At 46.8% G+C, this 27878-nt stretch overlaps 1 protein-coding gene across 2 annotated transcripts in view; it reads left to right on the forward strand.

Annotated features, from left to right (window-relative positions):
* The window catches only part of MNT (MAX network transcriptional repressor), a 217942-nt gene that overhangs the window by 166104 nt on the left and 23960 nt on the right, over positions 1-27878 (forward strand). The window lies entirely within an intron of this gene.

The raw sequence follows: 27878 nt of genomic DNA on the forward strand, positions 1-27878 counted from the left end.
TCTACATGGATGTAATTGCAAGCCATCTCTGAAACAGAATGTATTTCTCTGAAGCCTTTTAAAAAAAAAAAAAAGAATGCACACTGATAAAAGGAATGGTTTCTTTCCATTCAGCTTCTGCTATGTTGATGCTCATGGAGCAAACAGAAGTACTGGGCATATTTATTTTCCTAGAATTATAGGATTGTTTAACTAATAAAATGGAAAAACTAAACCAGTATTGCACAATTGTAGTTTTCAGAGTTCGGTGCTGTGTGCATAATCCTGTGGAGACACATCATTTTTACACGTATAATTTAATTTACACTCTCAATTATAAAAACAGTGTGTAAAATGATGACTATGCACAGTCTAGTTTACATCCATTTAACCTTGCAGTCAATGGGGTACATTACTATAAATGGTCAGTGGCAGCAGAATCTTTGCTCAAGGGTGAGAGATTGTCATTACACCAATCGCAGGTCTTTCTGCAAGACAATTAAAACATCCAAAACCTCACTCTCAAGGAAGCGCAAGCCCTATTAAAAAACAAACTAATGAAAGTTACATTGGTAATTAAAATAGAAACTCAGCAAAACATAGTGCCTGTGATGATCTGGATAGGTATTTAACTTTATGTAGCGCTTCATAAATGGTTCATCCAACACTAGGTACTGTGATTATTATACCTCAGTCGATACTCAGTTACCCGTCCTCTGAAGGATGTTCGCCAATAAGATAGCTCAGCCGGTTGGGCGCTCGTTGCTACAATCTTTGCGTGATCTGTAGGTTGCAGGTTCACATCCTGGCAAGGCCAACTCAGCCTTTCATTCTTTCGAGGTCGATAAAGGAGTACCGGCTTTGGTTTGGTGATAAAATATGTTCTATGTACAGCTCTTTGCCAAAAGCGCTATATAAATAACCATTTGACCATTAGATTAGATATCGAATTTAGCATAGAGTCCTTGCCTCTCTGAACTGTTGTATCATAACATTGGGATAGCATTAGGTAGTAATACCTCCAGGAAATGAGGACTTTCATTAAACATCAAAAGACAATTCTGCTATCGAAACTCAAAACACACAATACAATTCATGTTTGCTTTACTATATAATTGGCTAGGTTTTTGTGATTTCAACATTTCAATATATACAGAAGATATCAATGGCCAGACCTTAAAGAAATAACTAAGGTGTATTCTGTCACAATGCAGAAAGCTGCCACATAGTAATGATTTCCTTACAGTTTTTGCACACGTCGGCTGGATGTCGCATACATTTTACTCTTGCAAAGAGAAAAGTCATTTGTACTCTCTTAAAATCACATTTACTCTCAGAGTTTAAAAATAGGGAGTTAAAATACTCCCACCACAAAATCTTACCTGGAGCCATGCCTCTACTACTCTGCTTCTCACCCCACTAAACTCCTCTTGAATTACTTCTCCCACTTCTATTCAAACATCCTTCTCTCAGCGTTATCACTCATTTCACATTCACTCCTTCCACTACTTTTATCTAGTCACTTGCCACACAAGCACACGCTCATAATGCAGAACCACTTTCACTCCTAAACCAATACCCCACCTGCTTCAATAGTCTCTTTCCACAAGATGCTGCTCCTTTCTTCCTCCTGCTTTCTCTTGGTCATCCACAGCCTCTGACCTCACCTTAAAAATCCACATTCCCTGCTTCCTGTTCCTCCCTCAAGTGCTCCTCCCTCCTAGGGAATCAGTCACTTTTGTCTATCCGATAAGAACTGCTCTTCCCACCCGGGATGTGCATGGAAAAGCTTTGAAAAGGGGGTCTAAGCCCTACCCACTGTCTCCATACTGACTTGCTGCGTAATGTACATGGCAGCATAACAAATTTACTGCAGCAGTTCTTATTCTGGGGTCCATTCTCCCGGACCAGTCCGGTAAGTTGTATGCAATGTCCCTGGTGCTTTAGCATGTCTTTTTGAGTCTTGGAGGGCTTGCCAGTGAACTCTGGCAAACTTGCAACTTGGGTTGCTTCACTGCTCCGGAGCTCGGCTGCATCAGCTGTTTCTGTCTCCCGAGCCAATGTGGCTGCGCTCAGGTCTGCAGGCTGTGGTGGTGGTTCTATGTTCCTCTCAGCCGCTCGAAGCATGGATTGCTGAAGCTGGTCCTGTCCTTGGCCATTCTGTGCTTTGTTCTCACGTTGGGGTTGTCTGCAAGTAAAGATAAATACTGGTGAGCTTTTGAGGCATGGCTAGAGATGGGGTCTGCAAAGATGCATACTTGCAAAAGGGTAGAGGCAGGAATTTGGGTCTCTTTTTCTAGGTGCCCTGGAACTAGAACAGGCTCTGGGTTTCGCCACGTCTTAACCTTACTTGAAAGGGGCTCTCACCCCATCTTGACAGTGCCAGGGTACTGGCCTGGTCACAGAAATATAATGCAGCTTGCAGTCTGCAAGGGATGTTGAAGTATTGTGTGGAAAGGAAGACTTCGGAGAATAAGGCAATAGTAAAGTAAGTAGAGTATGTTACACATGTAGAGCCATTCCCCTTGTGGCAAATTCCAAGAGCTTACACATTCACAAAAAGTGTTCACTGTGCGGAAGGTTCCAGTGTTTCCCATTGAAAAGGGGAGTGTTGTTAAGGAAGCTGTCCTAGTGAATATTTTGAGGAGGTGGTGTTGAAGTTGAATGGATGTGAGTTCAAGGTGATTGCTGCATGGATTGGTGGAAGTGCACGGTGTACCTTGAGTTTGTGGCTGTTTATGGACCAATTTACATCATGAGCTTGAAATCCTTCAATAAGATTGGGAAGCCGATTCCATCGGTCATGTTTACAGATACTTTTGGTGGGTACCAATTAGTTTGTTGGGTTACTTCTGGCCCGAATTACAGGTCAAAGGACTCAATACTAGGAGCAAGGTGTAAGTTGCTGGAAGAATTTGGTTGGCGTTGGGAAAGGGGTTAACGGATTCAATTAGACCCATATGCTCCCCAACACCTTGTGACCGTTTTTTCACATGTTGAAATGGCTACTCCAGGTAAGATTTAGAGAGATTGAGTTTTCATTTCAGAAGATGGGATTTCGCTCTGATGCTGCATCTCAGTGAGATGCTGCACAGCTTGAACCGATGGCCGGTGCTCGAAGTACCCAGTGTTGATATTTTTTAGAGCTGGAGAGATGTAATCCCAATGACCGAGATGGAGTCGGCGGCAGAGATTTAGACACAATGGAGTTTCGCATGGCAGGTACTCTGCACGCGTAGAGTGGCAATGTGCCAACATTGGACCATCTGCAGTGGTGGAAAGGTGCACATTCTTGTTCGTATATTTATGACGATCTAGCTGGGTCCACAGAGCCACGGGGTGTTAAAAAAGCAAAAGGCCAGAAACCTTTGTAGCATCGATAGCGCTTTGGAGTTGCTGAGCAGAAACAACACCTGATGAGCCACAGCTGAGAAAAGCAGCACTGCGGCAGCTGACCTCGCACAGCAAGTGTATTGAAAAGAAAGAGGAGGATGCAAAGAAACCCTGTGCATGCTGGAGAAAAGCTGCACTTGGCCCAAGGACTCTGCCCTTAAAATGAATGCCCTTTGAGCCAGTTTGGAGTGACCTGCAAGTTGTTTACTCGGTTTGCAAGAAGGACCAATCGGAGCAAGATGCGCTAGTAATACGAAGATGGGCACCATAGAGGGAAAAGCCAAAGCAAGGGTCAGAGGAACACACTACAATCAAGCTGCTTGTGGACTGGCAAGCTCCAGTGTTAGAAAAACGTTCAGAATAAAAAGATGTACTGTTCGTAATAGCCAAAACCACATTGTCTAGGAAGGTAATTCTGAGAGTGCTTCGGACTCTACATCCGTTCCAAGCAGCGAGTCTGGACTATAAAGGTCTGACCTGAAGTAAAGTGGACCAAGGTGCTTAGGTGGATGTTCTTTGGTGCTTTGTTTTCTGGTGACCAACTGGTGTTTGTCACAGTATGGTGGCCTTCAAGGAAAATGTTGACTAGGTATCTTTTTATCTGGAGAAAAAAGGTTGCTTACCTGCAACAATAATTCTTGAACAAAGGCATCTTCACCCGATTCCCAAGGGACCCCGGATGGTTCAAGAAAGCTGCAAAATGAAGTAGAGATGTCTGCTTTTATGCTGTGGATTTGTGGAGCTCTCGATCGACAAAATGAAATAAGGTCTTATTTTGTTGTACTAGCACTCCTTTGTGCATTATTTTCTTGTTTAGATTTTTTCTTAAGAGAATGAGCCTGAGGGTTACCTCGGCTGGAGAACTATTGTTCACAGCGATGTAACGTTTTCAAATGCAGACATCAGATCTTTTGAGTGGTAACGTAGGTGTGTAACCACAAGAGGACTCTATTTGAAACCTATAATGGGCATGCTTTTGGGGCTTGCGTGAGGAAAGAAGCTACAGCATCCTTTTCGCCCGGTGGGTTATAAAAGAGGGATTAGGGTGGCTGAGGCAGAGCAGTTAAAGGAAGAGATCTTTAGGCCTTTGGGGTCAGTCAACAATACATTCCCTGTGAAAGGGTCATGCAGGTGGAGAAGCCATTAGCGTTTAGGTTTATAGTTATATGGGTTCAAGGTTTACCAATAGAAAATGCATAATAATGTGATCAGATGTGACATGAGCAAGAGGATGGCTTTGCCAAGTGGGGAAACTCATGGGAGATGGTTCATGGGACTGAAACAGCAGTACCATTGGGAAGTAGGGGTCTTTGCTATCAGTAAAGACTTAAGCATTTGGGCGTGTGTGACTGGAGGTTGGGGGAGGGACACTTCTAGTGTTGCAATGTAGCAGGCAATTAAAACATCTGTATTTGTGAGAGTACATATATCCGGGGTAGCAAGGCAGTACATCTAGGACATGTACAAGAGAGCTAGATGTATTTTAGGTATTGCCCAAATTGATCGAAAAAATTTGAACGAATGGTAGATTTGACTGAATTCGGTCACTAGCATTAGTTTGAATTTTTCAATCTATTTGAATTCTAAAATACCAAAAATGAAGAGCCGGGTATGTAGGGGTGACCCCCCCCCTCAAAACCCCCACCCCCTGCTCTCCATGTTCCGTATTTTCGGATTCGGGGTTGTCCCCCGCATCTTTAACATTGTCGGTGGGGGACAAAACTTGCTCAGGCCGCTGCTTTTAATGAACGGTCAAAACGGGGGCCCAAGCAGTTAAACTGCGGGCAGTCCACCAGCAAACAAAACGTTTATGGACAGACAACCCAGCTGTGTTTTACATAAGGTAAGGACTAGGGCAAATAAGTTGGTGTTTGGTGGTAAACTGGTGAACAAGATGGTGATATTTTTCTATTTTATGGGAGCAACTCTGCACAAACGGGTTGGTCCATTTACTTTGGGGCACAGGGCATTGCCATAAATCCTAGATATGTGTGCAATTTCATGAAAATCACTTGTACTGAGATATGGGCCAAGAACATGGGCTTATTACAGTCTATGGGGTGCGGGTTGTTCTTTTAGGAGGGAAAAGCTTGCATCTAGACTGTTCATATTCCTTCCAACTTTAAAAAAAGAAGGGAATCAAAAGTTGCAGATTTCCCTCCGGACAGGTGAAACATGTGAGTCTTTTAAACCCTCCTACGAACCGTATGCCTATTGGAGCCATCAGTTGGAGGTTGTCTGTAATAAAGAAAGAGATCTGTGCCCTGAAGGTATTGAGATCGTTCTTACATCTAATGTGTTTCTTCTTTAGTTCCTCCATTCAATGAGTCTCCTCTTTACGCAGCCTGCCTAGCAAGAAACTCATCTATGGGTCCATGGAAGTCTTCCATCTTTAAACAGAGTTTCAAACTATGAACATTTTGGTGATACCACCTCCTGCACAAGGAAAATTGATTGGTGTTTGTCTCTCTGTGGAACAAGTCAACAGAGTCAAAAATCTGGTTCTAGGCCCATATGAAATGAACCCAGCTGCACACAATGTGGCAGTATGCGAGGGCCTTAACGAAGGGCCCGGGGGCATTAGCGTAGGCGGTAATGGCCCGAAGTCGAGGGACTTATTGCCATTAGTACCCTGGCCCCCTAGACCGGGGTACTAATGATTTTTTTCCCGGCTGCGAGACGCGTTGCGTTTCTCAGCTGGAAAAAATAAAATAAGTTTAGCAAAATGGCTGCCATGGACAGAAAACGTAGTCAATTTTCTCTTTCTGTGGCGGCCATAATAAACAAAGAAAATGGCCACCATGGAAGGGGAGAAGGGATTACCTTTCCAGGGCGGCCATTCCGGAACGAAAATGCTGTCGGAGATGGGAGCGAGCTGCATGCCGTTGCGTGATCAGGATTACCACCCTGCAAGGCTAGGAATCAAGCCAACCAGAGTTTTTGTTTTTTTGTTTTTGCCAAGCCTGGTACTAATGTACAGTATTGTGCTCTCTTGCGTCTACATTGGATATTTGAATCATTCTTGGGGGCCTTTGAATTTCTCCTTGTTCAGCTGAATCAAGACTGTGGCGGCTCAATATCTCTTTACGTTTTCGATATCTCAACACTAGTTACCGTAAATGCAGAATTTATTGCAAAGCATAGAAAAATATCAGCCCGTACAAAAGCTTGCCTCGTCCAATGTACATTTCTTGGTCCCCTTATCACCTTTCCTACTCCAGTGCCCGTAGAACTGTTTGGGCGGGGAGTGAGGACTACTTTTTTAATCTGGTCTACCATCTTCCTTGCGATTCCATTTGTGTTCCACTGGTTCAGCTGCTAAGACCTAGGGACTGACCTGCCATGGGGAGACCCCGTGAATTGGTGGCTCTAGTATCGCCAACATCGGCATCTTTGCCAGATAGTGCTCCCTGCAACATACTTTCGGTTCAGGCTCTCAGGAAATTGGCTACACTATGCCGTATAATTCCTAGTCACCAGGTCTACTCTGGTCATCAAGGACTTGGAGGATTAAACAACTTTAATCTGCTGGACCCCTTCAATTTGTTCTTTAAGCACGTGATATGACTGTTGGCTACACTTGCCACATCCTTGGCCAGTAGCAGTACTAACGCTTGCTGTGTGGTGCTATCGGAGCCTCACTCCAGAGAACAGTGAGACATTCTGGCTGAGGTCAGTATACCAGAGCATGTTTTGACACCTCGTGATGGTTTTTCCCGGGACTCCCTTGAGCCCTTACAGGGAATCTATTAGGGTTCTCTGCAGACTCGTAATTCGGTACCGTTGCTGCAGAGAACACTGCAGCAAGGCAAGCCCATTGTTACTTTAGGACTTCACTGGTTCACGTTTCAAGGTCACATTAGGCGCTCCTTCCATATTCATGGCATCCTTTCCTTCCCCTTCTGGCAGCATCAGGAGCTAACGGGACAATACCTGAAGGCAAAGCATGAGACCCCCTACCAACATTTGCTTTGCAGCACATTTCTGACTGTCTGAATGACACCAAGCCCTTTGTGAACACCGGATTCCAGCCTCAAAACATCCGTGTCAGTGACGGCCCAAGTAGTGTGATGTGGCAAAAAGCAAATCCCCCCCCATAAATGATATTCCACCGTGTGTAACCGGGCACAGTGCCTACACTTCATGTTAAGGTGATAGCACAGGAATGGTATCCGCTTGAGCAGGTCTGCATGTGTGTTTGTGTACTTTTTGCTCCATGAATATTTCGTTTTTATACTGCTTAATGATTGTGGAAGCCCGATTTCCGTTCACTCTTACATTTTGCATATAATGGGACCGAGGAACACAAGTTTTTTCCCCAGTTTTATGAAATGATTAAGATTTCTTGGCAAATAGGTTCTCGTGGTTTTCTTGCTTTTAAGAGACTACTGTTACTCTAATTAAAACCCGGGATTCTTGATGTGTATGCTCTGTCATCCACTGGCTTCTTGCAGGAAGCCCACACCTGCTTTAATGTGTATCGGAGCAGTGTACCAATCCATATGCCACGAATATCTGGTGTAGGAATAGAAGACGTGTGCATTTGATTTACTCAGTCTTGTGATTTGGTTGGTGCACATATTTTCCTTCAGCCTTCGCACCAATTGGGGTAAGGTCATGGAAGATTGAGCATTGTCGTGTGTACGAAATATTGTTAAATCGCCTGCCCTTTAGGCGCTTGTGATCTTCTGTGTTATTTGCTGCAATTAATACCACACAAAGACGTCCAAGTTTGTGGGCAAAGGGCCACCATGTCATTGTTTGTTTTATTACTATACTTTTGTAATCGCCACTGTGGTAGTTTCAGAGTGCCGGTTCCTGGTGTGTGGCTTATTTTGTCCTCTCCCTGTGGTAATCAGACTTTTAGTTTTGTGAGAAGAAGAGCCCGAGTAAGGGTGAAGTAAGACGGAAACACAATTGGGAAATAAGTTTGCATGCTCAGGGAGGGAGTTGGGCAGGGCGAGATGCTTGTATTTGTACGGGTGTGTGTTGGTTCCAAATATATGGTCGATCTTTCAAATTTAAAGAAAGGCGACGGAAGAGTATGTGTTGAATGAATATGTGCATTAGGCATTCTAATGCAGTTTTGGAGCATTGGAAAATTGCAATCCTGCCTGGTAGATATATAGGCTTAAACATCCGTTGTTCATATTTATGGTATTGGAGGCAAATACCTGATGATAATATGTCTAGGAACTGCCAAGCCAACTCCAGAAGGCGGTCTAATCCAAGAGCAGGACGTGTGAGAGGTGATTGAGGTTGGTAACAGAAGCGTTCTGCCCGGGCCTTAGATGTCCCCTAAACTCTTTGTGTTCGGCTCAAAGGCGTAGTGTTCGGACGCACCACTGATCCTAATCTGAGAAGACTGGGTCTGATTTTTCTGGATAAAGTGACTCCTAATTCCTGAAGTAAACCGACACCAATGAAACCTCTAACAACCAACACAGTGATTATCCACACCAGTCCTCCAGATTATCTCTCCACTCCCTCAGATTTGCCCCTGTGCCCAAAGCCGCAAGCACCTTGGTACCATCTCAACCTTACATTGTGACCCACAAGCACCGTAACCTTCTTGCCCCCCCCATGCATCCCACGTCATGCACCTTTGGGAGTAGGGTAGTTCTCTTCTGTCCAAGTCCCACAAAGCAAACAGCAGTTGTTTAAACTGTGTCAAAAGAATCACAGCCTTGCCTGGTCTCGCTAGGGTTGCCCCTAATCCTAGACCTGATGAACCGCTGGTGTGCTGAGCAACACACCCAAACTATTTGCCCTAAGAAAAGAGCCGCCTGCAAGCCCCTAGATCCCTCTCCTGCTCATCGAGCAGAAGAGCTCAACCCGAGGGAACAGCATTCGATCCATCCTCTCCCCTTAGAGCTTCAGGTCTTCCACAATCATGCACACAAAAACACGCCGTTAACGTTTTAATGTCAAGTATATCAAAACCCGATTGTGCAGATGTAATTGTATGCGCATTTCTTTCTTATTCACAGCTCTGCATACCTTTTCTGGCTCTAACCGCGTGATTAGCCACTCCTTAGGGCAGGGCCTTACCGTTTCTCCTTGCCTTTTGTGAGCACCCGGGCAGCCAAACCTCCCTGTGAATGCACATTTCCAGAGTGTTGGGTGTGTCTGTGTGTGTTTGTGTCTGACGGCACATGTACCAACTGGACTGAATTCAAGTGTGTCTGCTCTTACCTCTATTTATACAGGTGTTTAGCCTATATTTCACGAACCCTCTTAACTTATGTTATTTTGAGCCTCATTTGTTGGGTGCCCATGTTCATTTTATTTGTGTACCTTTGCTAGCGTGTCTTTGTGTGCATTTATTGCCATACATATCAATCCCGTTAGGGTTTTTTTTAACTGGGTGTGCTGGTAGGTATTTTTATACACACGTGTGTGTGTGTGTCTGTGTCTCGCACGCTGACAAGTCTTGACAGCGTTTATGACGAGGCATGCCTTGCTCAGAAAGGCCCAGTGCTCACTTCATATTCAGCACACAAACACGCCCGGGCTGGTTTCCAAGGAGACCCACACTAGTGGTTTCCAGAGCAACGGTTTCATTTGGCCTCTTTAAACGAAGATTTATCTATCGGCAAAAGATCATGTTCTCCTGCAGTACCTGCACTGGTGCTGGGCAAGCAGCATTGAACAGACGCATAGATATGCATACAGTTCACACGGGCAACAACATAAATCTACTGATATGTCCCCCCTGCCCCCCAAATGAATATATATTGTCATTGAGCTGCATACTTTACCCACACTCCTTGCTAGGCAGGTTTCCTAATGTGCGCACTCGTTATCTACACACATGTTGGATGCATTTCATTCAAATTATGTTGGATCACAGGAGCATTCAACTACACCCAGTTATCAAAGCAGGGCTGCTAAAATTATATCTTTCAACCAGTCCTCGCATCCTGATGCTCGAGTGTTAACAGCACTCCTTGTATGTCACACCCTACTTCCTGCCCATCTTGCTTCGCGATGTTAATGTTCATGCCCGTGGATTTGATAGTCTCGCTCATTAATGTATGGGCAGGGCTATTTTATACATACCTCTTATCGACATCAGATCGGAAGTGCTCAAGGATGCAGACTACCAGATACATGTTTTCACCCCCGTTGGAGATCATCATTGTGGTGCATTGTGACGTCAATGTGACTGGAGCATTGGGGCATGTTTACCAAACCCCACCAAAGTTATGGTGGAACTAAACCCTTCTGAATAGAGCGATCGGTGTAACACATGCTCCCTAATAGGCACAGCCAGCAGGACAGAACGACTATTTGGAGCTCAATATCCGACGGCTCTTTGCTGAAGGGGGAGGGTGGTGCATAGAGACACCTACGCTCACCTCTAATGTATTCTCTTTGCTCAGAAGAAACGCAGGACATGCAGTGGAGCCAATACAGTTTCGGAATGAGAACCGCGAATTGGTGCAGGCCTCAAAATGTGCACTCGCCAGTAGCCACTGGCTAATGGTAAATTACTATTGGCGAGCAAGAAATGGTGCGCGGTGTGGATGTAGACTGAAGCGGCAAGGGGCGTTTTATGCCTGCCTAACAGCGTGAGCATTGAAAGAGTTGCTCCTGGCTTTAGAAAGGAAATGGGTAGGAGATCACTCTATATTTTGTAAGATGACAGATCTTTTTGATTGGCTTCAAGAATGTTCCAGTTGTATGAATACCTCGTGTGTGTGTGTGTGTGTGTGTGTGTGTATGTATGTATGTATATATATATATATGTATATATATTTCTGATGTTTGTTAATCTGCTTAGAATCGCATGCTGTGCATAGGTCCGACATCCAGTGGTCACTGCGGAGTATTGCATTTTGTTTTTCGTAGTCGAAAAGGGGACGTCGACAAGGCGTGTCTGTAACACTATCCCTATAGTGACGTGTGTTGTACCCCCAATCCCTCACGCGTCGAGGTCCCTCAGATTGTTTTTTTCCGCCCAGCTTATGGTCGCCTTCCGCGGAGCTCCTAGAGGGACATTGCTAAATACTTACTACGGACCTCGGTCCTTTATATATACTTATTGTTAAAGATCCCTCCCCTCGACGTTAGCTGTGAAGCTGTTTCTCCGCCGAGCAAGTTTTCGACGGAGGGGAAGAGACGGAGGAGATCCTTCGGCGCTGCCGAACACGTGGCCAGGCCTCGCCGGCCAACATACAGTAGGGAGAGTGGGGGTTCGAACTTTTATCTTCTCGTCGAGAATGTCTTTCTTTCTCCCCTATCTTTCCCTTGGGTTTGTTATCACCAGTTTTTATTGTCTCAGCTATGGAGAGGACACCTTTTAAGTTTTGCCCACGCTGTAGGGGCAAATACACTTGGAAGGACAAACACAAGCTCTGTAATCGTTGCTTGCCCCTCGATCATAAAGAGGACAGCTGCGCGGCCTGTAAGCTCTTGAAACCAAGAACTCTTAAAGAACGGAAAGTTAAGAGGTGGGCGGACTACGCTATGTCGAAGTCAGTTTCCTCACCCGCTGCCGCTGTTACAGAAAGTGACGAGGAGGGTGATAACTCGACGTCCGTTACGGAAGTCATTAACCCCCAGAAGGAGCGCTCGCGCTCCTCGACGTCCGTCCCCGGCCCCGACGGGCTCGGCTCACGCCCTGCTTATGGGGATGAACACCCCGGCGACAAGGACGCACACAGACCCCATAGGCCTAAGCACACAACCCACGGCTCTTCTTCGTCGAGGACGAAGGATCCATCAGCGCCGAAGGGGACACAGGGCACTCCGGCGTCTACCTCAGACCTTAAGGGTCTCAAGCCCCACCCGCAAACGCAGCCGCGACCAGCGATTGGGCTTTCATCTAACACAAGCGCTACCTCAAAAACATCCGACGTAACGCTCCATAGAGCGGCCGTCGAGAAACAACGCGTAACGCAGGCAACGTCGACTCCAGAACCCTCTACTAACCAAAAGATATAGAAACGCCGAAAAAGCACAAAAGTAGCCAGGAACTGCCCCCTTCATCTAAGGGCACTTCTGAACTACCGGAGGGCTTTTCTGAGGGCGACGGAAACCTTTCGTCGACGTTGTGGGAGCGTTCTAAGCGTTTTGAAGGTGAAAACACTGATTTCCCCCCTCTAGACTATTCAGGGGTTCCCCATGAGACCCTTGAAAGACTCCATTCTTGTATGGAAAAAATGGAAAGGTTTTTGGGTAGCCAAAACCCACCCACACCCAAAAGACCAAGAGAATGGACCCAGGATGACCCTAGGGTCAAGATTCCTAGGCTGTTTCCCCCTTCTACAGACGCATATGACCTCACTGAAGAGGAGCAATACCTCCAGGAAGATGAGGAGTGTTTGGGTGGAGAGGAAGAACATGAGGAAGAGAGGTTTGAAGAAGACCCTTACACTAGTGCAGGAGCTTTTGAAGAGGATACAGCTACTTCACAGCCCTGGCACTCCCCATCAGTGCAGCCTTGGCAATCCCCATCAGTGCACTCAGACCCTGATGTCTTTCAGCCTTCTCCTCCCAAGGACTCACCTATTGGAAACACCTCCCCCATAGATGACCAACCTTCACTCAATGCACTGTTGCGCAAGGCAGCAGCGCATTTTGAAATAGACACAGGGGAGACTCTTCCGGACATAGACTTTGTAGAAAGAGTTATTAAAGAAAAAGCCCCGGTCAGTCAGTCTATTCCGCTCATGGCTTCTATAAGGAGAAGAATAACTCCTTCCCTTTCCAATCCGGCCTTAGTCAGAGGGGTCAACCCTCGGATAGAAAAGCTCTTCAGCCCTTCGTCCTCTGACCCTTTGTACATCAGGGGACATTCTATTCCAGACTCCCTTGTAGTGACTAATACAAGAAAAAGAGCGGGGGTACCACTATCTACTAGTGAGGCACCACCTGACAAAGAGGGCAAGAAGCTCTATGCACTTGGGAAGAGAATCACGACCTCCGCCGCCTTCTCAACCAGGATTGCAAATAACAATTCCCTGCTAGCTAGCTACGCAGATGCACAGTGGAGCAAGCTGCGCAGCGAAGCAGAGGACGCACCAGAACCCCTGCGTTCACGCCTGCTAGCTATAATATCAGAGGGAACTCTTGTAAACCAGGGCATCGTAAAGAACTCCTTAGATGCCGCAGAGACAGCTGGCCGTTCCCTGGTTCAGGGAATACTTCTCAAACGCCATGTCTGGTTGCGCAATTCGGGTTTTAAGCCGGAAACACAGGCTTCCCTGATAAATAAACCCATAGAACAAACACATCTGTTTGGAAAAGCAGTTGATGAGGCCCTAGAACATGCGAAGAAGGAGTTTGATACCATCAAGACTCTTGACCAAATTTCTAGGCCACCTAACAGACGCAGCTATGGCAATAGACGCTCCTTTCGTGGCCAACGCCAGCAACAAAGTCAACAGCAATTTTACTCTGCTACCAACTGGCCCTCTAACCAAAACACCCAGTTCAGTCAAAGAGGCCAACGTCGTGGCAAAGGAAGAGGGCGCGGCTCCAGTCCCAAAGGCCCCACGCCCAATACCAACAAATGACCCGAAGATTCGGGTCCCCTCCCATGCATCACCGGTCGGGGGCCGGCTAACATCGTTCCTTTCAGCATGGGAGGGAATAACGTCAGACCGCTGGGTATTATCCACCATAGCCCACGGATACTGCATCGAATTCAACGGTTCCCCGAAATACAGACCCCCACGGAACCGACGCATGACACCGGAACACCTCACTATTCTTCTTCAAGAAGTAGAAGAGCTACTGAAAAAAGAAGCTATAGAGGCTGTCCCCCTATCTCAGGTAACGGAAGGTATTTATTCAGTGTACTTCCTTGTACCCAAAAAGGATTTAACCATGCGCCCTGTATTAGATCTGCGTCCAGCGAACAAGTTTGTCAAACCCCAAAGGTTTCGTATGGTGACCTTGCAGGAAGTAATCCCACTGTTATCACAGGGGGATTGCATGACAACACTAGACATGAAAGATGCATACTTTCATATTTTAATGTTGCCAGCGCACAGAAAATACCTCAGGTTCAAGATAGAGAACAAACACTACCAGTTCAGAGTACTACCCTTCGGGATAGCATCTGCACCAAGGGTATTTACGAAAGTACTGGCAGTGGCAGCGGCCCACCTGCGCAGGTTATCCATCCCGGTATACCCTTACCTCGACGACTGGCTAATAACAGGGGATTCTTACGAAACATGCTTCTCCAATACCCAAAAGACCGTAGACCTTTTGTCCCAAATGGGCTTCTCCATCAACGAAAAGAAGTCCAGCTTAGACCCCAGCCAAATCAAACAATTCCTAGGGGCTCTAATTCGAACAAGGGACGGCCTCGTCTTCCCCTCCAACGAGAGGGTCCAAAACATGCTGTTTCAGATCCCCTGTTATGTGGCAGGTCGAGAGGTGACAGTACGCAAAGCAATGCGCTTGCTAGGGATGATGGCGTCATGTATTTATTTGGTACCTCACACGCGCTTGCGCATGCGCCCAATGCAAGAGTGGCTTTACAGCCAGTGGTGTCAGGCCAGCGGACAATGGGACGATCTAGTGGTGGTCTCGCAGGCCTTGGTTCTCTCGCTACGGTGGTGGACAAAGGAAAACCTGTTATTAGGGAAGACTTTTGCCACACCCGCAGTGGAAGCCACTCTAACCACAGATGCATCCCTTACAGGATGGGGGGCTCACCTATCCCATCAGACTGCTCACGGAGTGTGGACTCCGAGTTTAGCATCCAAGCATATAAACCTTCTGGAACTACTAGCGGTGTTCAAAGCACTGAAAGCCTTTCAGGATCACTTACAAGGAAAGACAGTGATGGTCCTCACAGACAGCACCACAGCCATGTACTACCTCAACAAGCAAGGGGGCACTCACTCTCCAGAACTGTCCAAGCTGTCCCAGAATATATGGAAGTGGGCTCTCAAACGCAACATGTTCCTACTATCACAACATGTACCAGGGGAACTCAATCTGCTAGCAGACAAACTCAGCAGAGACTTCCCCCTGCCCAAAGAGTACGAATGGCAATTGCACGAAGACATCGTCTTCGACGTCTTCACGCAATGGGGTTTCCCGGAAATAGACCTGTTCGCAACCCTGGAGAACTCACAATGCCAAAGTTACGCCTCCAGGTACCCCCAAAACCAGTCCAAGGGGAACGGTCTGTCGATGCAATGGTCAGGGAAATTTGTTTACGCCTTTCCCCCCGACTCCCCTCCTCAACAAAGTGGTGCACAAGATGCACCAAGAGCAGGTTACCATGATACTAGTGGCCCCAATGTGGGCCCGGCAGCCATGGTTCGCTCACTTGATGGAGATGTCCCTATCTCCCCCAATGAAACTTCCCTGCCCGTACAACATGCTGTCACAAGACAAGGGCAGGACACTGCATCCATGCCCTCAGACCATGAATTTAGCAGCCTGGCTCCTGAGATCATAGAATTTGGACATTTACATCTCCATCAAAGATGTATGGACATCCTCAGGGAAGCCAGAAAACCTAATACTCGCCACTGCTATTCTAGCAAGTGGAAAAGATTTGTCATCTGGTGTAGAAGTAAGAACATCAACCCGGTTGACTGCTCTGCCACTAACATTATTCTGTACTTGACCCATTTACTGGATTCAGGTCTAGTGTTTAATTCCATTAAAGTCCACCTAGCGGCACTTTCTGCATACACCACTTCCCAACTTAAAGTGTCGTGGTGGAAGATACCAGTTATCAAGGCCTTCATAGAAGGGGTAAAGAGAATACACCCCCCGATAGCTAATCCAGCTCCCGGATGGGACTTAAAGGTGGTACTTTCCAGACTCATGGGCACTCCTTTCGAACCCATGCACAAGGCAACTCTTAAAAACCTCACTCTTAAGGCTGCTTTCCTAATAGCTATCACCTCCATTAGGAGAGTAAGTGAACTACAGGCTCTTTCTGTACTAGACCCCTTCGTAACAGTTCACAAGGATAAGGTGGTTCTTCGCACACACCCAAGGTTTGCACCAAAATTCATCTCGAAATTTCATGTAAACCAATCTATAGAACTACCAACGTTCTTTCAAAACCCTTCCAGCTTGGGAGAAAAAAGTCTGCATACACTAGATGTACGCAGAGCTGTCATGTTCTACATGGAAAGAACCAGAACACTGAGAAAGACTAATCAGTTCTTTGTCTCGGTGGCAGCAGGAAGAGAAGGAGATGCAGTCTCGAAGTCCACTATATCTAGATGGATTGTACAATGCATCACTCTCTGTTACACTCTTGCTAAGAGAGAACTACCCTTCAAGCCAAGAGCACATTCCACTCGAGGCACTGGGGCTTCCATAGCATTCATTGCAAATGTTCCCCTTGAGTCCATCTGCAAAGCGGGTACCTGGAGTTCTGTGCACACCTTTACAAAACACTACTGTCTAGATGCACACTCTAGATCTGACTCCCAGGTGGGACAAGCAGTATTAAGACATCTTTTCTCTACTGTTCCTTCTCATAACCCACCGCCAACTCCGGGTACTGCTCGCTAGTCTATGCACAGCATGTGATTCTAAGCAGATTAACAAACATCAGAAGACAATGCATTACTTACCGTTAAAGCATTTCTGATGGTTGTATCTGCTTAGATTCACATGCGCCCACCCTTCCTCCCCGCTCGGATGGAAGGAACATAGACATCCTTTCCTATATTTCTCTCTTTTCTGTACTCACTCACGTATAGAAGGCTCCCTCAGGGCAGAAAAATACAAACAGAGGGACCTCGACGCGTGAGGGATTGGGGGTACAACGCACGTCACTATAGGGATAGTGTTACAGACACGCCTTGTCGACGTCCCCTTTTCGACTACGAAAAACAAAATGCAATACTCCGCAGTGACCACTGGATGTCGGACCTATGCACAGCATGTGAATCTAAGCAGATACAACCATCAGAAATGCTTTTACGGTAAGTAATGCATTGTCATATATATATAATCTCTTTTCAAATGGTTAGACAGGAGTATTCTTTATGAAGTTTGGGGTTTTCTATTTTTGTAGTTGGGTAGCCATTAGAGACTGAGCTTGCCGCAGTGCCATGGGAGTCAGTGGGCCAGTGCTTGCTTCAGGAAGGGACTCGGCCGCCTCTGTTCTGACAACGAAGTTCGGGGTGGTGCTTCCAGGACCCTAAACATTCCCTTGTCCCAACCTAGCTTATCCTGTTAGGCGCGTTGCTCCTTTGTGTGGTTTGGAATGCCTGCCTACGGGGCCTTTGTACAACCGCCATCTGTAGACACCACGTGAACTGACAGGCTGAAAGCTTTGTGACGTGGAATCTGTATAGGAATTTGAGCGGTTGCCAAGTGTTTGCCAAGTGTTTGCCCAGTATAGGCCGCTGTCACAGATGACTAATGGTTGAGCGAAGAAAGCTTGCGGTTCCAGTGCCAACGACCACAGCAACAGCCTTTAAATCGGATCACTGCCAGTACTGGTATTCCAGGATCAATACAGGCCGCTAGAGGCTACTCTCAGGAGGTGAACTTCCGAAGTAAAGCGGTGGCTAATCTATCTTTGAGAACGACTGAAGTAGGATGCATGCTAAGTATTGCACTCTTTTTCTTCCAGTCCCATCTCTGCATTCCAAGCCAGCCCGAGTTCTCGTGTTTACCACACCCTCTGTGTCACTGATATTTAAATACATTAATGTAACTTACATGCCATATCAACTAGATATGAGCCCAAAAGAGTCCTACAGTCCACCAATACTAGCCTCCTTTTGTTGTCCCAGAATTAGAGGGACCAATGGAAATGTAAGGTCTTTCCCAGGACTGGCCACTTCTGCTTAGAACTCTTTGCCTCTGAACCTCCGCCAGGAAAGCTTTTGCTTTTATTTCGGAAGCTTCTGAACACTTTATTTTTGTATCGTTTTTCTTGCTCAAACAGTTCTTTCTGTTGGGCCAATATGCTTTGTCCCGTCTTTGACATTTTGCCTCAAGTGTTTTTTTTTTTCACCCTGATTCTGTGGGGTGTTGGTGCGCAACAAATAAGTCAGTGTGTCTTGCATGTGTTGCCTTGCTGGAGAGCAGGCCTGTGCCCAGACTCAACCTTCCATAGAGTCCCTTCTATATGGTCCCCTTATTGCACTGTTGACAAAACATCAAGTAGTGTAGAACACAGCAACTCCAATTAAATGACGAACTGAGACCCGTGATCAGAGACCCGTGATCATGTGACCCGTGATCATGTGACCCGTAGTGCCGCAGCTCGGCGGTTTACCAATCTCCATCCCATAGTAGGGTGTGACTCCAGAGACAGAAAATGGTCTTCACAGCTTGGAACCTGTGTTGCTTTTGATGTCTTTATTACAGGGCTCCATCGCCCAGGCACTCCTAGTTGCTTGGCGTTTCCCAGTAGTTAATCCTATTCGGCTAAACCTCGTCAAGGGCAGCCAGTCGCTATAGTGCAATTTAGGTCCGAATAATAATTTTTCGATTGAAAACTCTTGCTTGTGTAATCTCACAGATGCTTTTGCTTTCTAGTAGTGATGTTGAAACTGTAGTTTGAGAACTCTTATTTTGGGGGCATGCATTTCTTCACATGCAGGCTTTGACTTTGCACGGCCTGAAACGCCCACACTATTCCACCACCCCCCTCACCCCCCGCCCTCCGTTTGCATTGGGTTCTAATCCGAATTGACCAGCCATGGACTGTCATAGCAACTTACTTGCTCCATTGGATTTTTCATGTATGGGCCGAGTCTCTGCATGTGCCATATGGGAAGTCTAAGGCGCTGTGCACGTTTCTTAATATAGAGACTGGGTTTTTTTCGAATTTCTTTCCTAATCAAGCCATGCCCTAAATCGTTTGCACAAGAGAGCGGGTTGGATGGGGCAACCTACTCATAATTTTGAGCATTTATTTGTAAGCCCTATTGCTCATAAACGGTAAGCCCCATAGTGTCCAATATTGTGCTTTCTCGTCTCTTCTGCCCATAGCTTTCATTTCGGGATTCCAGTGCATTGTGGGCATAATCCTCTGTGTGCCTTCTGATGAGTTTTGATAATGAGGTGGTGACCGTGCTGGAGGGCCAACACCGACAGAATGGTCTTCCACACATGCTTGGAGCTAGAGCGCAGCTGCAAGGGCCCCTTAACACAAGTTAGTCCCTTTACCGGAAGTGGCAGCCCCCACCCTCCCGGTTACTGTTGCTATAGGCCCCGATCTCCAGATGATGGTGCCAATGGTGTGTTTGGTAAACCCTTTTCTTTGATGCAACGTGGTGCTCTGATGGACAGAGCAGAGCCCCTTTACGCTAACCAGGATGGCCCTTGTCACTGGCCTTGAAGGTGGAGAGGTAAGGAGGTGGCTGCGTGGGGGAGGGGGGGGGAGTTGGGGGAGGAGGAGGCCGCTCGCTTTGGAGGGTAGATGCTGGCGAGGTACAGGAAATGGCAGAGCTGCTGGTACCTGGTAGGCAGACTGCGAGGGAACGCAAGCCTCTACTTGTGAAAACAGCTTGGCATTTTCTCGTACCGGATTATGTGCACCAAGCCGCGCACGTATGCACAATAACAATGATGGCATGTCTACACCCTTCTGGTTGCGTTCATTGCCCCGTCTCAGGGATTAGTAGGTGGCTAAACCCGGAATGCCTACGAGTATAGTCGTGGAAAGCATTGGCACGATGAAAGCACTGAGCAGGCCCGCCTGCGCCTGGCTGCTCTTCTTGCACGCGTCTGGAGTGGAGTGCTCGAGCATCAATGACGTAGTGGGGGTTGTGTTACACACAGCGATGCATTTTGCCTCTCCGTCCATGCACGGTGTTGCTGTGTCTACCGCCCGCACTGCTGGCAAGGTGAACGCACCATTAAGGTGGGCTGTGGTGGCAGGCACAAGCTTGACTCGCACCAGCGCACGCATGCATGCGCGTAGGTGGGGCAAAAAGCAAGCCCTGCCCAGCTCAGTCTAGCCGCACACTGACACCACGGAACGCCTCTAGTCGCTGCTGCCTGTCTTTGCAGAAAAGGGGGGGGGACGAACTAGGTAAGAATGACGTCCCCTTCTGATGATTTGCTCTGTATTGCAATAAGGAGCACTTGGTACAGCGTGATAGATGATGCATGTGTAAAGTAACTGTGCCTTTATTGGGTGGGTGGTAGGGTAGGCGAGGGAATGCTGTGACCAATGCTTTAAGTGGAATTAGAAATCAGGGGGTGGGGAGGGTGTAAGTACCTAGGCCACGCCCCCTAAGGAGAGCACTCCCTCGCCTAAGTGGGGGGTGGGGCTGGTGAAAGGAGTAGACCTGGGGCGCACTGGCATTATTAGAGTTGATGCACTCAGCCCCTCCTTTTAAACAAAAGGGGCTGGGCGCACCAAAGGTGTGACACCAGTGTGCCCCAGCTTGCGAAGCAGCAGGCAGCCCTTTCATTAAAGGAGCCCTGTGGTGCAACTTTTTAACCACAGGTTCCTTGAATGAAAGGGATGCCTGCTCCTGATGGCTCTGTACTCAGAAATGGGAGGAGGGCTGGACTGGCCAGCTCTCCTTTTGTTTTCGAGTAAAGTCGTCAAGCAGCATGAAGCCAAGGTGCTGTATGCTGCGTGATGACTATTTACTTGGAAACAAAAGGAGAGCTGGGTAGTTCAGCCCTCCTGTTTCTGAGAACAGAGACATCAAGCAGCCCGTCTAGCTGAAGTGCTGCAGTTATACAGGCTGCTTGCAGGTGCTAACACTTGGGTTTAGAAAAAAGAAAAGGCAGCAATGCCTTTTTCTTTTTTCTAATCTGAAGTGCTGACACTTGCAGGCAGCCTCTGTAACGGCAGTGCTTTGGCTACACAGACTGCCTCAAGTCTTCTTCTTCTTGGGGTGACTCCCAGAGACCAGGAGCCAGTGATTTCCATCTAAATGGATGATGCTCCCCAAACTTCCCATTAATGCAGATACAGACCAACCACAACTACAAACCGCCACCACCAGGAGACCCTCACCATAATACAGCCACCACACCTCACACCCCTACACAACACTTCATTCAAATACTCCCTCGTGAAGCCAACAATGCCCCAAAACTTCTCAGCTGCCCTAACTATAATCATCATTTTCTCAGTCTTGCTCTGCGTTTTGAAAAGAACAATTAATAACCTCAATCATAAACAACACAAACTTCTCCTTCATCATCACCAACAAGTCACCCACCACCAGTGGCTGCACAACACCATCCACAGGAACAACCGAAGGGGGCAAGAGCCCATCCACATCCAGACAAACCTTCTCAACCCGATCCACACCAGCAGCTGGCAACCGCGCAACTGCCTCTGCATAAGACAAATTGTGAGACACTCTCGGACTGCACCTGAACCTCACAGACATACACAGGACACCCCTTAAATATAACAGTGATCCCCACCACAGTTCCTACAAACAGGTACCGTCTCACTTAAACACACCTTGACATCGTGGCCACCGACCACTTCGCACACCAATGCTCACCTCTACAGACACCGGCCATATGACCTAACTTATGACACCGAAAACATTGCAAAAGAGGGGGTACATACTTTGCCATCTGGAACCTCTCATAACCAATCCTCAAAAAACAGACTGAAACGACACCAAGACAGTTGAAACCACTACCCCATCCCCATTCCTAGGACCCAAATTACGCACCCAACCACACCAACACCCCTAAGCTCAGACACCAAAAAGCCCAAATCGGTACTAGCCGGAACATCATAGACCACCCCCTCACCACCAGCCACCCGAACAGGTGGTACAGAACACCACCAGAATCCCCACCACCTTGCGTAAATGCAACACGATCTCCTGCTGCTCAAATGACACACAGCAAACCAAAAGCTTACCCCCATCCACCTTAGGATAGACTGAGGCGAACAAGCCCACTCCTCCACTGAAATCGCAATTCCAATCGGGCCCACCTGCCTGAATTTCTGACCCTCCACAGCACTGGCCACAAGAACCACAAAAGCTTTCTCCTCTGATGCACCAACCCATTACTCTGCACACACGACCCGACGCCAGACACCACACCCACTACATCACCGCCCGCAGCACCCTCCACCTCAGAACAACGAGGCTCCGCCTCCACATGCTCCAACACAGAGTAACTCGAAGACACGACACCATGGACAGCCCCCACCCGATCCACAGGAGACCGGCACATAGTCACAATCCGTGGCTTAACCCTCTTTTTAGCAGGAACTGACTGACAAACTGACTGACACTCAGATCCAGAATTACTAGACCCAGAGGAGTCCTCCATTGGCAAAAACGAAAACCCGACCCAACCTCCGCTGCTCCCTTGAAGTTCCTCTCATGTGCCCAGTCTGAAGCTGCCACTCGCCCAGTCAGATCACCCCCAGTTACTACTTGCGCACTCTTCTGTATCGGCTCCCGCCACAACTCTGGCATCCCATCAAGTTCCCCTAGAGTCTCGCTGTTAAAACACCAGCATGGTAGGGACCCGGCCGGCCTCGCTCCAGACTCGCAGCTCGTTCCACTTTCCACATTGCTGGCCCAAGTGTCAGCATGGCTGGGGCTCGTCGGGGGTGGGCCCCAGCAGGGCCACGGCTCGCAAGCCCTTTTTTGAGACTGCCGGTTTGCCCCTGGCTAGCCCCGTCCCACTTAAAGCACATGTTGTGACAGATGGGTATGACCTGTCAACCTTTGCTGCTAAGCGTTCTAAACATTGTAGCGGCTGATGGTAAATTGGCATAAAATATAGTCTGCCTGTGATCTGAGCAGTTGGTGCCTGAAATTAAAATCTAGTGAGTGAGTACTATCACAAGTGGATATGTTTTGTATCTGTAATACCAGCTATTACTGTAGCACACGTGTCTTGGAAGTGGGAGGCAGTGTATTTTCCTGGATTGTCACAACTAGGAATAGGTGAGGACAGGCCTTGCCTGTACACTCTATTGGTAACTACAACTGCACTGCCATGTGTTGATGTTTTTGATGCACACTGGGAGGATAGCTCAGCCGCAACGTGCTCGCCTTGGAAACAAGACGACACTAAGCAACACAGGTTCGACCCCCGGGTCCGCGCTTAAAAACCTCTGGGTATTAAGCGCGTTATAAATACGCACAAACAGGAAACAGGAATATACTACAATAGGAGGAATCTTTTTTTTGTATCGATAGAATACTTTTTTAAATCACATTTTTCTACTTCAATATCCCCCAAAAAATGTAGATGTTCTTAGTGTTAGGCAATATTAGTTGGAGGGCGTGTAGGTGCAATGCAGCGTTTCCCTTTCTAAACCAATTAAAAAAGCAATCAAAAGCCATGCAGCCGTATTTTTGAGGCAAAAGGCAAAACACAGATCCCTGCAGTCACAGGATATATTAGTCCACCGAGCCAGACCCAGGTTAAAACGCATGGAACTCGTTTTGGATATCCTATCGTGCCATGTCATCATTTTTAATTTCAGGGCTGAACGGCCTTACTGGAATCCAAAACTACCGTGCTAATTGAGGAACCACACACTTCCCTGCAAGCTGAAATAATAGTAATTGTACACAGCTACGCTAACTCAGCATATCACTGGAGATGATTTCAGTGCCTGGGCATTTGATCCAAGTAGTCTGATGTTATGTGTGCATATCTGGCAGGGGTGGCCTGGGCTTTTTCCATGGCAAAACCTGGCAACGCTGTGAGCAGATGGGACTTTTAAGGCAGTACCAGGTATTTGATAAATAATGCTTTACATACGATGTCACATAATTTGACAATAGCTGGCAAACAGCTACCTCCTGTGCACATAATGGCAATTGTTGGCAAATAGTGTGAGTATCTTGCGATGTGATGACCATGCATCTATCTTTGTTGTCTGAGAAAGCGCTATGCGGTTGGGTCCTCCGTGAGGCTATGAGTGGAGTGTACATCTAAGAGTGGAGCAAATGTGTATGGGTGGGGCATATGGTGTTAGGTGTGGTCTAATTTGGTGAGCGGGGTAAAACTATGTTTGGGCGGAGCATAAGGGCCCGCCCCACCCCTCCCCCCATCAGGAGTTCTCGCTGGGACCGCCGCCCCACATTTCGTGTTACACCACTGTCTAACATTGGCACTCGTTAACTACAGAAGAGGCAGAAGCATTTGGCGTGTTGGTGTTAAGGGGCCATTAATGCATACAAGTTCATAATGCAGGGTTTCCGGGGAAGTAGGCAAGTCAGTCCTGACATAGAATCAGTGGAACACCTGCCAGAATCCATTTGGCTTTCTAGTCGTGGTTCTGGTTGAATTATCGCCATCCCACACATTGGGTCATATGGAGACCTGGCTTGAGACGACTGTTTAGAAATGGTGTTTGGTGCAGGCTCCTGTTACACACGCGATGGAACCTCATCATATTGATCACACTGGATATTCAACCGTGTAGGGGCAGCAGACACAATCACGTAGACTATTTATTGTAATGCCTTTCTGGAATTCTGCAATTAAGATGGATCCGTTGGCATTGGTGTCGCCAGGAATCAAATATAGGTGGGGCACAGAAGGGGCCAAAGGCAAAAGTAGGGGGCGCCACAGACCAAAGTGGGGGGGTCCACCTATGAAAGGTAATGTGTGACGTCACGAGAGGCTTTTGTGCACACCAACTACCCACACCCCAATGACCCTCCCCTCATCAGAATGCAGGCGCAAAACCATTCATTGACTAATGGCCCATCGTTAGCAGTTTCATCCCCTACATTCTTATGGGAGGGGCTACAAGCTGCTCTGCACACTATGGAGGTCGCTGTGCAGAAGCCGGGCAGGACCACCTGAGAAGTGGCTCGTACTCGGGTTCATACCTATGCCAGAATGCATACCAAGATCACTGCTAGCTTTGAGACAAAAGGAGAGTATTTGCAGTGTGATAAGCAGACATTTGCCTCAGTGAGTGTCACAGATAACACCAAGAACAGAGAACACAGTCACTGCTCGCCTTAGGTAAGGGGGGCACAAGGGGGCCAGCACCCCAACCCCCCCTAGCAACGCCACTGTCTGTTGGGTAAGCTGCCGGTTATAGACGTCCCTTAATCAACACAGCCACCAGCACCGTTTGTAAAAAAGAATATATAGTTTTAAAAAAAGCAAATATTGTCAAAGCAAACAGTTAAGAGATTAACCATCACAGGGCTGCGTTCAAGTAACCCTAGTAGACCCTAAGCAGCACACAGTTTGCTGTAACTGCTTTGCTAGCTCAAAGGCATCCCAGTAGGATGTGTGTGGGGGAAATGGCCCTAGGTATTGGCATGCTCATGGATAGTAAATGGGCCAGTAAATAACCAAACATCACCCACAAGTTGTGGATTAAGCACCACCATGGCTGAAACTAATACAGTGGCGTGACTTTTTCTCCTCACTTTTAGCTGTTCCCTTTCCCCTCCAGTTCTTGCAGGAATGCACTAGTTATTGTCTTGTGTGTAGTGCTTTTCGGCATATCCGCCCTATTGTCAGATTTCCCGCGCAATGCAGGAGCTCAGTGAGGAAACTCTGACCGGGAGTTTCCGCATGCAGTTTCCCGCTCCATGCGGGGAATCTGAAAGCTTTCTCCACAGGGGAGAGGGTGCATCCCGACAGATAATGCCCACTGTTTCCACAACAGGAAGAATCGGATGCAGTTCAAAGAAATACATTGGTAGCGACAAGTGCTATGTTTGTATTTGTGGTCAGTGGAGATAAACACAGATTTAACAAAGGCATTGATAAGTCTCAGGAATCTGGGGTCCAGCCGAGCTCTGTGACTTGCCACTGAATGCGGTGAATGGTGCAATCCGGCAGAAGTGCCACACTCGAGTCTCCTGCCTCTGCAGAATGGTGCCACGAGTTGTTAAAGGGGACATGCAGTGTTCACATAGTTCCCAACTCCAATCTCTTCAGTTTCCCAATTCCATGTGTGAGATCACCATCCAGCCCTGGTCTTTTTCCATGGAATTCTGGGCCTTGTAGTTGCCGTTTCGATTTCAATTTTAGAACTACAATTCCCTGAAAATCCAGAAAAACGGGACTGGATGATTTTATCAAGCATTGGTTTGGGAAACGAGCTGTGCTAAATGTTAAAGTTTGTCAAATTTAAAACAAACAAAACGCCACCCTTTATATTACATTTATTTTTGTTGCTTTGGTTGTCCAGCTGTCTATTTTGTGAGCTGCTTTTAAGCCCTCCAAGAGCAAGTGGCATGAAAGCAGCAGACAAAGTGCAGTCTGCAGGTCCATTACCCAGCAAAGGAGCAAAGTAACAGGTTGCATTTTATCTTCTCTCACCCCACACGTTTACTTGCCTACTAATCCTTCCCAATCAATGTTAGTACTCGCAGAGTTTGTGCTACTCCTAGTAATACTACCAACAGTAGTACTGTGAACATCAGAAGTAGTAGGCACTGCTGCTGCTTCCACTAGTAGATTTCATAGGCTTAGCATTACTAGTAATAGAACTACCACCACTACCAGTAATACTACCTGCACTATCACAAATGGCAATAATGACACTGCTACTATTGCTTCTAACACTAATAATAGTATTAGCACTGCACATATTATTACTGAGACTACTTTAGGAGTATTACTACTAATATTGGTGTGCTACTAATGGAAGTATTACAAGCTGTAATGGTAGAAATCGTACTAATGTCAGGAACAGTAGTCCTAGTAATACTATCAGTAGCACTACTACAACTGGTAATAGTGTTACTGCGTCTGTTCGTAGTACCTATACTGCTGCCACCAATGGTGGTAGTATGATCAAAAGCTAGATTTGGACTTTGTGCATTTCCATAAAGTACATAATATATCTTCACTGAAAATGATGCAATTTAAAATAAACTCACCATAAGAACATTTTGAAAAGAGAAAAAAGGAAGATACAATATGAATAATGGTAGTGGTAATGGTACACCCACTGGTGGTAGTAGTAACCCTAATACAACGTAGTAGTAGTGCTGCTACACTTAATAGTAGTACTGATCCTGTTACTACTGCAAATAGCATTGCTACTCTTAGTAGCAATAGCAGTTTATGTGCTAACAGCACCAGACATAGCACCGGTACTACTACTACTAGTGGTACCAGTATTACTGGTATAGTATTAGTAGCAGTACTCTGTCATGATTGATTTTTTTACTAAAGTTAATGATACTACTGATAATGGAAGTAATACGAGTTGTGCTACTTTTGCTAGTATAAGTGGCAGTTGGTGGAAAATGAATACCGTTGCTTACTACTAATACTAAATACTACTAGTGCTACTGTTGATGGGGCAGGATTAGTAGCTAAGTGAACTTGGTCGGAGGTAAAAAAAAAAAGTGCAACCTTTTACATGGCCCTTTGATTATGCAGAGTGCACTTCTCCTTTGATGTCGCTTCATATTTAAGGACTTGAAAGCCTCTCACAAAATGGAGGACAGCCGAATGCTTACAAAAATGTTGAAAGTAAGATACAAAGGAACGTTTTTCGCCGAAAATGGGCAGAAGAGATGAAATATTAAACATTAGATACAGAATGTTAAAACTGCAGATCAGTTTTAAACAGAATTGAAAGGTAATGTGCTCCTTTTTGT

The sequence above is a fragment of the Ambystoma mexicanum genome, chromosome 9 (assembly GCF_040938575.1).
Source record: "Ambystoma mexicanum isolate Mex_15411 chromosome 9, UKY_AmexF1_1, whole genome shotgun sequence".
In the NCBI taxonomy this organism is placed as follows: domain Eukaryota; kingdom Metazoa; phylum Chordata; class Amphibia; order Caudata; family Ambystomatidae; genus Ambystoma; species Ambystoma mexicanum.